The sequence below is a fragment of the Paroedura picta genome, chromosome 2 (assembly GCF_049243985.1).
Source record: "Paroedura picta isolate Pp20150507F chromosome 2, Ppicta_v3.0, whole genome shotgun sequence".
Taxonomy (NCBI): domain Eukaryota; kingdom Metazoa; phylum Chordata; class Lepidosauria; order Squamata; family Gekkonidae; genus Paroedura; species Paroedura picta.
Genome location: NC_135370.1, coordinates 104,511,775 through 104,526,056, shown reverse-complemented (window position 1 = coordinate 104,526,056; position 14,282 = coordinate 104,511,775). Strand labels below are relative to the sequence as shown.

The 14,282-nt window shown below is 41.0% G+C and overlaps 1 long non-coding RNA gene across 1 annotated transcript; it reads right to left on the bottom strand.

Moving 5' to 3' along the window:
- Window positions 1–309: 309 nt before the first annotated feature.
- Window positions 310–7,152, bottom strand: LOC143828768 (uncharacterized). Its single transcript, XR_013227865.1, has 3 exons — window positions 7,069–7,152; window positions 1,311–1,387; window positions 310–523 (listed from the first exon to the last, which is right to left on the bottom strand). It is a non-coding gene; the product is annotated as an uncharacterized LOC143828768 (long non-coding RNA).
- Window positions 7,153–14,282: the final 7,130 nt, after the last annotated feature.

The following is a 14,282-nucleotide window of genomic DNA, read 5'->3' as shown; positions in this document are numbered from 1 at the left end:
ACTGGCCAAGGCATGCTAATAGCAGGAACCAGGTTATATGCTTTACCCACTGTTCTTTATCTGAGTACGTCATGTCCCTACTGCCTTGTTATACAAAAACAACCTTGAAAATCCAAATAAAACTACTCTGTGCAAAAAAAAGTATTTGAATAGATATTACTTACATTGAAATAAAACAATATAGAGGGACAATAAAAAATAATACTGAACTAAACCAGTTGAAATGGTTTTGCACATAACTGTTTCATGCATCTAATAGCTGAAGGTTCATTCTATAGAAGGTTTTACTTTTGAGCTGAGTCAATTGTTGTCTTTTATCATACACTGAAACAGAAAACTGAAAGAGCAAAGAAAAAAATCTGAGCCCGAAATAGCTAAAGACAAAGCATCCTCTTAGTCGGTGCATTCTATATAGTTTTGTAGGCTTAAGGTGGCCAAGCACAGCATGGGTGATTTTCATTGTATGAGCTATGGTTGGATGAGTTCATCATTTATGGAGAAGCTGAGAGCACATTTCCCAATCCTAAAAAAAAAAAAAAAAAACTATTCAGTACACACATTTTCAAAATGAAACTTAATCCAGCTAGGTAGAAGAAAAATAAAGAGAGGCACATTTAAAAATAGCACAATTAATATTCTGAACATTTTACTCCATCATAAATTAGGGTTGATAATACATGAGAAGCCTTAAGGAGAAAAGTTTGTTCCATTGAAGGCAGGAAGATTTTCCATTTTTGGGAGTCAGTGAGCCAAACTATAGTCGCTTGGTTAAATGTACCTAAGTTGTATTTATACATGGGACAAAGCAGGAAAAGCAGCTGAAGAAATGTTATGGTACTGAACCAAGAAAAGCAAAGAAAAAATGTGATACAAACCAAAATGCACACAGACCTGAAATAAATGGAGTGTTGTACAGCTGTTGCCAGAATAAAAATGGTTAGGCTAGATAGCTTGGGAGGCTGGGACATATGTGTAAGGTACATTCCCCTCACTAACCCATGAAAAATTGGGCTACAAACCCTAGTTCTATGAAATTAATAACATTGTGGTGGTGACTTGGTAAGTCATAACAGTGTACAGCTATAGTATGCAAAATGTATGGGGTCTCATGGGTCAGCTGTGTGTTGCTCAAGACTAGGATTTACTCCATGTGGTGCTTGTTTGTTCTTCAAATTAATAGATTTCACACAGAGAGACAAGATAAAATTCTACTTTGGAATTCCAACAAAAATTGTGGAAAGTACAAATAAAATTTTGCATGCCAAAAACTTTTCACCTGACATGTGCACAGAAAAAAAATGATGGCATACCTTTAGCAGCTTTGATACATAATGACTGAGCCGAGTTAATCTTCAGTTACATGAGGCCTGGGTTTAGTCCCTATTTCCTGATCAGAAAACATAAATGCATAACATGAAGATTATTTGCATGCATGTGAATGAGAGCATCTGGCTTACACCCGGAGGGTTCCACTTTCTAAACACTTGACTTAGAAGTAGTATTTCATTGTTAATTAATTGTATTCAACACAATGGTAGGTATAAACACTTTATAAGCACTTAGCAGCAAGAGTGTTAAAACAGCATTGGAGACCATAAACTGAGTCGTGCACTTTCATCAAAGGGCTCTCTTAATATTATATTCAAACAGCAACTGAACCCACATAGGAATTGAACATAATAGAGTGTTTCTCTCTTCAGAGCTTAATTAGTCCATTTCAGTTTTCTAATATTTGATGGCAATTTCTCTGTTGCCTAAGCAACAGTTTTGCTCATGTCTTATACAAACAGAAGAGTGTGAGGTTTTTGTCTTTCTTTCATTTTTTCCTGCGTGTGAATGTTCACTTGAGCATATATACTGTCAAACATTTTCAAATGGTACAGTCATTAGATATAGGAAGGAGTGTGAGAACACCTCCCTCTGGAACTTGACATTTATCTCTCTAAAATTTCCATGTTGGAATCTGCTCTTACATTTACTTAATACTTGATCATATCGATAATTACCACAGGGAGACAAGACTAACTGCAGTTCCTTTGAGTTTACACTTGATGTCAGAACCTCATCATGTATGGAATGGCCCTGAAGGAATACCTACATGTTATGTGTGGGATTTTCAAAGCAAGAAATGTTCAGAGGTGTTTTGACATTATATGCTTCTGCATAGCAACTTTGGATCTTCTTGGTGGTCTCCCATCCAAAGACTGTCCGGGGTTGACTCTGCTTAACTTCTAAGATCTCGATCGGACTGCTGGGATTATTAAAATCATGGTGTTTCTTTTATTAGGTGCATCATTAGTTATAACAGAGCTGGTTGTGGCCTGGTTGTGAGATACATGAGAATATACAGGCTCAGAGAAAGCTTCTACAAGGGTGGCATTTTGAAGAATAAATATTCTAATTGAGGCTCCAAGAGATATATTTGGATACTTTTCATTAGTGTGGGAGCCCCTCCATTCATATTGTTTACCACCATATAGTCCCCATTATTATATCACATGTATGTATTTAAATATGAGAACACTGAAGAAGACCCCAAGGGGGGTTGAAACATGGTTATCTGATCATTTATCCATGTGTCAAAATGTTTTGGATTTGTGCAATAGTGGATGATAAATGTTGATGTTTTATATGTGTGTGTGTATTGAAATAAATATTAGCATGTTAATATTTAATACTTATTCTGCTGCTGCTCAACCTTTTAGGTTCCTAGCTTGGGTAGACAGGTTGGGTTACTTCGTTCCCTCTTTCATTGTTTGATTGCATTTGTGGGAAAGGCAACATATATTTATTAAACTAAACAAAAATGTTGACCAAATGTATAGACTACTTTGCAGAGAATATAATTATGGTTTATTTACTTGAAGTATTGATTAAATACACATTCAAAACCGAGAGAGGAATGGATAATTTATGAAATACTTCATCTGCTTGCCTTCGCTACTAAAATTATCTCAAATTAACCTACCTTGTCTTTTCTGACTACATAATAATAAAATAAATGAAACAGAAATCTTTTAAATTTCTTTTTAAAGAACTTTTAGTTTTCCTCTGTATTCATAGGGTTACCATAAATTAGAAGCAGCATATATGCTGCTTTTAAAACACACTACCTTTAAAACACATACACAAATCCTGGTCCCCTTACACTGGAGAAACATGGGATAATGATTCGCCCTTTGTAAGGTTATTAAGAAGATGGTTTATTATTATTATCTAATTAATATATGTTAATTTAAATTATTTTTAAAAACCTGTTCATCCATATAGGTTAATTACTTGTATATTTCCTCTTGTTACCTGCCCTGAGCCAGTTGGGAAGGAGGGGTATAAAAATAAAAGTTGTTGTTATTGTTCTTATTACTACTAGTAGTAGTAGTGTAACAAAAAGATTTCTAAATTTAGCTATTTATAGTACTTTGAGTGAATCACTTGAACAAATATCTTGATGCCAAGCTAGCATTTATGTCTTCTTTAGCCTAGATGTATAAACCTCAATCTCACTTCATGAATCACTTAAAAACTGGCAAAAACTGGAAAAAGTGCATGAGATAATTTTAGATGAAAGTGATGCATTTCCTTGCCAGCTTTTTCTCGTTTAGCTGACTGTGCACATTTTGCTTCAGGGAGTATTCAGCCTGCTTATTGTCCATCAGTAAATTTGTTCATCAGTAAAAGATTATTTAAAAATGGGTACTCTTACATTAGTATTCTGACTGCGCTAACCTACAGCTTTTATTTGTTTCTTGTTTGTTTCTCTTGCCTTCAGAAGCTGTACTTAGCCTGTATAATTCTAAGGCATCTTTTTCATGAGATTGCTTCTTGTTGACAAACTGAAGAATTTTATAAGAAGTCACAATCAAATGTTCACCAAAGAAAGGCTGAGATTTTATACATCTCATTCCAACAGCAATGTAGACCACCTGCCTATGGGAAATTTTTCTGAATGGCAACCCTTGGTGGGATCTATAATGCCAGAAATATGAGCACACATACACACACATACACACACACCTTTTCCCCATTTCCATGGCTTATTTTTTTCAGAAAAGTACGTGCTGCCTATGTATATTGAATTGGAAGTCAGACCCACTCCAAAGTAAGAGTTCATAGTCTTAATCTTCTCATACCTCATTCTGGATGAAATAATGTAATGAATCATAAGAGTTCACCAATTTTTACTTTGTGCTTACTTACTTACATAAGAGTTCATCACCCTCAAATCAAGGAATACTTTTTCCTCCACAATAGTAACTACATAGATTTAAAAAAAAACATAGGAGAACTGGGCAACATGAGCTAATGTTAGAATATTCCCTAAACTGAAGTATGGATTGGGGAGTTGCAAGGAAGGGACAAAGCTGGCCAGGCTATCACATGTTTTCCCCTCCAGAGGTCTTATTCCTAGTTGCTCACGGGTGGTTTGCACAATTTAGGGTGGTAAATCCAGGAGTTTAGCTATTTCCGCATGAGGAAAATGTTCCTGAACAGCTTTCACGTGTTGGCAGCACACAGTACTCTTATTTGTTTAATGCCCTTTCCAGCCTGTCCTAGAGGCCTTTTGACTGGTAAGGGTTAATAAAGGTGCTGAACTTCTGTCTTTACATTCTAAAATATTGTTCTCAAGTATCTGTAATGCATCCCACTGTTTCTTGTAGTACTCTTGTTTGTTATTCCTTATACCAATAACCAAGTTATGTGCACTACAGTTACTGTTACTAAGATGTTTTCAATTTGTTGTTTACTCCACTGCACAAAATATGGTATCCCAACCTTGTCCTTCATCCACATTTATGAATATGTTGAACAAAACAGGGCCCAGGATCAATCCCTGAAGCACTCCACTCATCTCTTCTCTCCAAGAAGATAATGAACCATTTACAAGCAAGCACCCTTTGGATGCGATCTGTCAACCAGTTTTTGATCCATATAAGAGTAATAGGATCCATACCACATTTTACCAACTGGCCGATAAGAATATCATGCGGAGCCTTATCAAAAGTCTTACTGAAATCAAGGTAAACAAAACAAGGTAAACCTACCACCTTATGCCCCCTGTAGGGCTTCATGCTTTGCGGGTAATAACCTACTGGTGATTCTGGGCCCCAAGGAAGCTGGCCTCAATCAGGGCCAGGGCTTTTTCAGTTCTGGCCCCAACCTGGTAGAATGAGCTCCCAGAGGAACTGAGGGCTCTGTGGAAATTTTCAGTGTTCCACAGGGCTCTTCTTCTGCAGGGTCTATGGTTAAAGCCAGCCCAGGAAGATCTGAAACCCTCCTTGCAGAGAAGGAAGATCTTGAATTTGGAAGTCTCCACTAACCAACCATTGCTGTGGGTGATGGGTCAGGGCTTGGGGTCCTCCTGCAACCGGATATTAGCTAGCACTGTGGGATTTAAATTGTCACCATCATAGGGTTTTTTTAAATGGATGTTTAATGAGAAAATATTGTATATTTTATTGAGACTGTTAGTGTGACCCATCACGAGCCAGCTTGCTGGGAGTGGTGGGATACAAATTGAAACATAAATACATACATAAAATGAATACACATTTACCTGACTCAAATCTTCTGGCGCCATACTCTTTACATCTGCAGTGTTCCCATCTACAGTTATATTAATTGAACTAGACATTTAATGTATGTCTTGTTCACCTATTGAACTTAGTTTAAAGCCCTCCTCACTTGGTCCACAAGACTCTTCGCAAACACATTTTTCCCCACCTTCGCAAACCACCTTCCAATAGAATAGCCTCATCACGGTAGCATGGTCCATGGTCCAAAAACTGAAAACTTTCCCAATGGCAGCAATGAAATAGCCAGTCATTTATCTGCATTATTTTTCTTTTCCTTCCTAAGCCTTGGCCACTAACAGGAAGAACTAATGAAAATACAACCTGTGCTCCCAAGTTCTACACTTTTTCTCCCAGGCCATGCAGTCTCACTTCATATGCTCCATTTGTTCCCACATAAATGAGCAGGAAGGTATATGTGTCTTTGGGATTTACAAGTTTCTGTGACATCCTTGATTCTTGCTCCAGGTAGACAGCATACTTCTTGAGACAACGCCCAGTCAAACATACTTTGGCTTCTACTCCTTTCAATGGGGAATCCCCAATTACCAACATGTGTTTCCTAGTCCTAACAAATTGGAAAGCAGGGGTCTGTGAAACATCTTCTGAGCTTTGGGGGAGTCAGGGGAATATCCCTTGTTCCTGTGGTCCAGAGTCACTATCTACAGGCAAGTTCTGGAAATGATTTCTGAGTATGACAAGGGCCGAATATCTCCTTATCTTTTGACACCTCTGGGTAACGTTCTTCCATCTACTGTGTGCTTGTATTGGGTTCTCCTCTAATTGGTGAGACACTTTTTTACCTCTCCCAATTGTGCTCCAAAAAGTGTTCCATGAATTAGAATCATAGAATCATAGCTTTGGAAGGGGCCATACAGGCCATCTAGTCCAACCCCCTGCTCAACCCAGCATCCTTCTCTCCTCCAAATGACAACCTTTCAAATACTTAAAGAGGGCTAGCATGTCCCCTCTCAGCCTCCTTTTCTCCAGGCTTCTTTCTGATACCTCTTCACCCTCCTTTTAGAATAAAATGTGGCTAGGCATTCTTCTAGCTTCTGTACCTTTTCCTCCAAGAGTGCTACTAAATTGCACTTGCTGCATGTGTATTTAAAGTTACTCTGGGGTAAAAAGTCCGCAGCCTCAGGTCCATCACCAGCTACGCTGCTTTGATCCATTGTGAGATGTATCAGACCCAATCTGCAAACTTACAAAGCCTTCTGGCTTGATCCACAAGCCATGAGTCCTTTAGCTTCTGTAGTTTGGCATGCACCTCTGGTGAATGCCTCTGGCAAGCAAGAGCCTTTTATAGCCCAAAGGCCCACCCGGCAGAGGGTGGAGGTAGCAGTCAGCCCCAGGCAAAACTGCCAACTAATGCAATTAGCTGCGGTCCCCCTACCACCCAGGCAAAGAACAGACAAATAAAACAATACTCAAACAGCCCCCACTCTCCTGCAACCTATGTACCCTCACACATTGTAAGAAAGCAAGCAACACTCACCAGTAGCTCCTTAGCTGGCACTTTCTTCTTCTCCCTGCCCAGATGCTTTTGCTATTGCTTGTTCTCTAATGGCATCTGCTGCACTAAGTACAAAAAAGTATGATGAAATGATAGCTCTATTTAAGACAAGTTTTTGCCCAATGCCATCTGTTACTCTATAGGGGTTCTGTTTTTTTAGGCATGTTCATATAGCCAGTGAAAATATAGTAGAATATATTGCAGAGCTCCATCACCTTGATGAAAATTTTGAATTATGAGATCTGGGAGGCTTGTTATGAGATTTGCTCATCTTTGGAGTTAAGAATTAAGCAATTGGGTGTCACCTGCTCTCTGAATCTGACTTCTGCTACATCACAGCAACAAGCATTTGAAGCTGAAATGGCTTCATATAATGTCAAAGAAATTTGTTAACAGGCACCCTGCTGATACCCATATTGTCCAACAACCCCAGGACTTATATGAACAGCAAGTACAGAGGCTCACGCCTACATCAGTGGGATTATATAAGTCAAAGAATGCATCTATATGTTTAGGTGTTTAGAGAAACATTAAAAAGTAATGTAGATTCAGGGAAGCTGAGTGTCAAACATGCAAAAAAAAAAAAAAAGAGGGTCACATAGAAGGGGTCTGCCAGTCAAGGGCTAATCTCAGGAAACAAAGAGAGCATCATGGACCAGCCAACCCAGCAGAACAAAGGGACTTCCCCAAGGTGCAGTCTGTCAGCGAACCTGACTAGAGTTATGTAATTTTTTTGCTGATGATTTTTGGTTCGGGTCAGCTGGAAACAATTTTTTCCCCAGGATTCCTGAAAAATCCCAGATTCCAAGACTGGTACAGTATTTGGATCTGGTATTTTTCAGAAATAACATTTTTTTGCCTTCAATAGACCTGAGAAAAAGAAAAAATGGGGGAAACGACTCAGCCAAAACTGACTTGACTAATTCTTGGGCTGGTTTCTCCTGCAGTGGGCTGCACAAGGAGCCAGACCAAAGCTGAGTTTGTGGGAAACAATCTGCTCCCCATTGACCCAGCTGATCCTGAGGCTGCCTTTTGCAGTCCCTTTAAAAGGACAGTTGTAGAAGCCCAATAAGCAGTTGATGTGGGAGCAATCTGCTCCAGCCACTGGGATTTGACAGGGATTCTTTTCAGTTTCCCCAAAAAATCCTGTATACCTTTGGGTTTATGAAATATACCTGAAAATACCATTAAGGTGTTTTTCAGTTATATTTTCAACTCAGGGAGATCCAAAAGCACACCCCTTAGACCTGACCTCAACCCACTGCCAACAGCAGAGTTGTTGCAGGAGGAGGTAGTTTCTGTAGGGACAGACATAGATCCTTAGCCCAGAATGAGGACACTGGCCCCTCAGCCTCCCAGCCTTAGGCTGGCAACAGAGGGCCAGCTGTTGGTCAGTTCATAATCATAACCCCGCTCACCAGACCCTCAGAAATGTCATCAGAAGACAATGAGGAGAGACCTACAAGACAGAAGGTGTGGTGCTCACCTAACAGCACAGCCCCACACCAGCATCAAGCAGCTAACATGTGCATGACTCAGTGCAGGCTGTTTAACAGTGTGGTGTTTAAAAGTAACAGCAAAGGGAATCATTGTGTGGAAACAACTGGTCTGATAGTTACTGACCTTGCTGTCTCTGCTCTGAATTAGCCTTTATGTCTGGCCTGTACTTTTATATTTGTGCTCTCTGACTGCCCTTGGTATTTCTAGCTGTGAGTTTTGTCTACTTTGTACCTGAATCCTGGAACTGTGTTGTGATGCCTGGCCCTGGAATTGCTCTATAAACACTGATGCCTGGAAACTGCACCTGTGTGCCTGCACTTAGAGCACCAGATAGCAGGACAGAGAGGTCTTCAGCCAAACAAAACTGGGCATTTGTTGTTGCTGTGCTAAACAACACCCTTTGAGCCTCAAATCTCCTTCCCCTACTGCTGTCAAACTGTCTGCCAAACAGGCCTCTGGCTGTGCACTATTTGCGATGATGGAGTTTCAAGTCCTTCTACCTTGCAGCAACTTTGTCATAATATTGTTAATTTGAAATCATAACTTCCACACCCACAATGGTACTCCCTAGCTTTCTCCATGATCCAGCGTATGTTGGCAATTTGATCTCTAGTTCCTCTGCCTCTTCGAAATCCTGCTGTACTTCTGGAAGTTCTCGGTCCACATATTGCTGGAGCCTAGCTTGTAGGATTTTGAGTATAACTTTGCTAGCATGAGAAATTAGTGCAATGGTGCGGTGGTTTGAACATTCTTTGGCATTGCCCTTCTTTGGGATTGGAATGTAAACTGACCTTTTCCAATCCTGTGGCCATTGTTGACTTTTCCAAATTTGCTGGCATATTGAGCGTAGCACTTTTACTGCATCGTCCTTTAAGATTTTGAATAGTTCAACTGGAATGCTGTCACCACCACTAACTTTATTGTTGCTCAGACTTCCTAAGGCCCATTTGACTTCACATTCCAGGATGTCTGGCTCCAGGTCAGTAACTACCCCACTGTGGTCATCAGGGATGTTAAGCTTGCTCTTGTATAGTTCTTCTGTATAATTTTGCCACCTTTGTTTAATCTCTTCTGCTTCTGTGAGGTCCCTACCATTTTGGTCCCTTATCATACCCAACTTTGCATGAAACGTTCTCTTCATATCTCCAATTTTCTTGAAAAGATCTCTGGTCCTCCCCATTCTATTGTTTTCTTCTATTTGTTTGCACTGTTCATTTAAGAAGGCATTCTTATCTCTTCTAGCTTTTCTCTGGAATTCTGCATTCAATTGGGTGTATCTTTCCCTTTCTCCCTTGCCTTTCACTTCCCTTCTCTCCTTAGCTATTTGTAAAGCTTCCTCAGACAGCCATTTTGATTTCTTGCATTTCTTTTTCTTTGGGATGGTTTTAGTTGCTACCTCTTGTACAATGTTACGAACCTCCGTCCATAGTTCTTCAGGCACTCTGTCTATCAGATCTAATTCCTTAAATCTATTTGTCACCTCTACTGTGTATTCGTCGGGGATATGATTTAGTTCATACCTGAGTGGCCTAGTGCTTTTCCCTACTTTCTTCAATTTAAGCCTAAATTTTGCAACAAGAAGCTCATTATCTGAACCACAATCAGCTCCTGGTCTTGTTTTTATTGACTGGATAGAACTTTTCCATCTTTGGCTGCAGAGCACATAGTCAATCTGATTTCTGTGTTGACCGTCTGGTGATGTCCATGTGTAAAGTCGTCTCTTGGGTTGTTGGAAAAGAGTGTTTGCTATGACCATTGTATTCTCTTGACAAAATTCTACCAGCCTGTGCCCTGCTTCATTTTGTACTCCAAGGCCAAACTTGCCTGTTATCCCGGTTATCTTTTGGCTTCCTACTTTAGCATTCCAATCCCCCATCATTTTTTAGCGTTGCTTCTAGAAGGTGTTGTAGGGCTTCATAGAACTGATCAACTTCATCCTCTTCAGCAGCAGTGGTTGGGGCATAGACCTGGATCACTGTGATGTTGAATGGTTTGCCTTGGATTCGAACTGAGATCATTCTGTCATTTTGGGGATTGTATCCCAAGACTGCTTTTCCTACTCATTGATTATGAAGGCTACTCCATTTCTTCTGCGAGATTATTGTCCACGGTAGTATACCTGATGGTCATCTGAATTAAATTCACCCATTCCTGTCCATTTTAGTTCACTGATTCCTAAAATGTCGATGTTCAGTCTTGTCATTTCTTGTTTGACCACGTCCAGCTTGCCTTGATTCATGGATCTGACGTTCCAGGTCCCTATGGAATAAAAATCTTTACAGCATCGGACTGTCTTTTCACCACCAGTTACTTCCATAACTGAGCGTCCTTTCGGCTTTGGCCCAGTCGCTTCATTCATTCTGGCGCTACTCGTACTAGCCGTCTGCTCATCCCCAGTAGCACATTGGACACCTTCCGACCTGAGGGGCTCATCTTCCGGCGTCATATCGTTATGCCTTTTGGAACTGTCCATAGAGTTTTCATGGCAAAGATACTGGAGTGGTTTGCAATTTCCTTCTCCAATGGATCACCTTTTGTCAGAGCTCTCAGCTATGACCTGTCCGTCTTGGGTGGCCCTGCACGGTATAGCTCATAGCTTCACTGAACTACGCAAGCCCCCTTGCCACAACAAGGCAGCGATCCTTGAAGGGGGAGCATTAGGATGTCTAAATGCTCATACTCATTACTGACTATTAGGACAGAAATCTTATCTTTATCTCTTGATCCTTCTCAGATAGTTCTAATGGTCTTCTATAAAAGCAGCATGTATGAAAGTAGTAGAAGAGGGTATTGAAGAATATGTAACTCAGGGCCAAACTTGCTCCCAATCTCCGTTTTTTTTTTTCTTTCAAGGGCCAAAACCGCTGGGAAGGGGTGGCTATTTTAGTACTAGATAAAGCACTGGGGGGGACAAGAACACCTCAGCACTTTACAGAGCTCTGGCCTGAACAGAAATAGGTCCTTGCAGCATTCTACAATCATTTAAAAATAGTGGCAACAACCAGTGGCAGTCATGAAGATGCTGTCAAGGTTTGGTTGGCCCTCAGAAAAACAGCAATGACTCTAAGGGTGAACTTATCCATTTTAAAGTTACATCCAGTATTACGGACCAATATGATTTGTCTTTAGATTATGATATTAAATGAAAGAGAAATAAGAAAGATAAAGGTAAAGGCATCCCCTGTGCAAGCACTGGGTCATGTTTGACCCTTGGGATGATGCTCTCTAGCGTTTTCATGGCAGATTCAATACGGGGTGGTTTGCCAGTGCCTTATAAGAAAAGGTTTGCTTAAAACAATTGCAGATTGAACAGCTGACTGCCAGAACTGCATTCACACTCAAAAGTATTTGAAAAATTTAGTTCCAATTGCATGCATTAATTATGCCTCAAGGTAGCACTTAGATAATGAGTGAGTGTGGGCGGTCATTCTAAAGAAAGTATTGTTTACATGAGGGTGCTGAGGGCATTAGATCAACCAGTTTGGGGTGAGTCACTAAAGGCAACTGAGGAGGACAAAGAGTTAGTATGAAAGGTTATTCCTGAGTGAAGTCATGAACGATTCAAAATCATGCACATGAGAAAGCTGGTCTAAATGTGTTTAAATAGCTAATTTTAGCATATCAGTAACTGAACTGCCTGGTAAAGGTAAAGGTAAAGGTATCCCCTGTGCAAGCACCGAGTCATGTCTGACCCTTGGGGTGACGCCCTCCAGCGTTTTCTTGGCAGACTCAATACGGGGTGGTTTGCCAGTGCCTTCCCCAGTCATTACCGTTTACCCCCCAGCAAGCTGGGTACTCATTTTACCGACCTCGGAAGGATGGAAGGCTGAGTCAACCTTGAGCCGGCTGCTGGGATTGAACTCCCAGCCTCATGGGCAAAGCTGTCAGACGGCTGCCTTACCACTCTGCGCCACAAGAGGCTCTTGAACTGCCTGGTAGCTACAGGCTAATTAATAAAAAGTCTTTCAGAATGTTGATGCCTTAATCCCAAGGTCATTTTAATAGAATCATAGAAACAGAGTTGGAAGGGGCATCCATGGTCATCTAGTCCTACCCCCTGCAGAATGCAGGACATTTACAACTACCTGCCCATCCACAGTGATCATAATTTCATGCCCAGATGACCCCCCCCCCAAAAAAAATAGAATCCCTGGCCAGTCTGGCCTGGAGGAAATTTGCCACCATACCTCCCAGTGGCAATGAGCATTTCCCTGGGCATGCAAGAAAGAGCCACAAGAGCCAAGCACCAACACAGTCCCACCTTTCCTACCACTTACAATCTGCCTAAATTCACAAAACCACCATTTCTGTGATGTGGCTATTTTGCCTCTGCTTAAAAATTTCCAAGGAAGAAGAACACACCAGCTATCAAGGAATCCTGTTCTACTGAGGAACCACTTTAACTGTCAACAACTTCCTCCGGATGTTTATCTGAAAATTCTTTTGGATTAATTTCATCCCTTTGGTTTTGGTCCGACCCTTTGGGGCAACAGAAAACAACTCTGCTCTATCCTCTAGCTATTGTATGACCTTGTAAGTCTCTGTTTAATCTCTTTTTTTGTTTACAAGTGTAATGCTATAGAATAACAACCTTAGCTTGTTATGTTGTTTACAAAGAAATATCTTTACTCCTGTTTTCAGAATAATTTGAATATTTTTTTAGAGCCTCTTGTGGCACAGAGTGGTAAGGCAGCAGACATGCAGTCTGAAAGTTCAATCCCAGCAGCCGGCTCAAGGTTGACTCAGCCTTCCATCCTTCCGAGGTCGGTAAAATGAGTACCCAGCTTGCTGGGGGGTAAACGGTAATGACTGGGGAAGGCACTGGCAAACCACCCCGTATTGAGTCTGCCATGAAAACGCTAGAGGGTGTCACCCCAAGAGTCAGACATGACTCGGTGCTTGCACAGGGGATACCTTTACCTTTATCTTTTACTATGACCCCAAGATCCTTTTTGCATATACTAACCCTAGATCCTTTTGACATACTACAGGAAGGACAGGTCTCCCCCATCTTTAACCACTCCTGTGAAGCGCAAAACTGCTCCTGATTCGCCCCTCCGAGTGCCACTTGAGGGCCAAGCAGCCAATGGGGAGCCACGCGAAGCCTCACCTTGCTTTATGGGCAATCCTTCGTAGATTTGCATAGGAATGAATGCTGAGGTTCATTTTTTTGAGCAAGATCTTTGCTAACAGAAAAGCCTACTGAAGTGAAATCTAGTTTCATAACATAGAAATATATGCTTTACTAGAGGCAAAGGACATTGTACCCAGGAATACAATACACCTGCAGTGTAATGCATACCTGCATTGTGGCCTTCCTGGGGGCTGGCTACATGGCAAAATCTCCTGGCATTGGACTCTTGAGGTCCCACCTCCAAACCTCATGGGAAATTCCTGACCCAAGGGCCACCAACATCCAGCTGCATCCTGGGAATCTCTTGGAATTGGGACTATAGAGATCAGCTCCCCAGGGAATATGGCTGTTTTGGAGGGGGGACAACAACAACTCATCTCCAGGTTCCTGGAGATGAAAGGGCTTGCTTGGGAGGGGTGAACTCTGTGGGCATAGAGGTGGCAGGATGGGAGAGGTTGGAAAAAATATTTAATTGATAGCAAAATTTGCTTAAAGAACTGAACACCTTTCAGTCAATATGTTGTTCAGTTCAATATCATAGTAAGTGAAAGATAGTTGTATG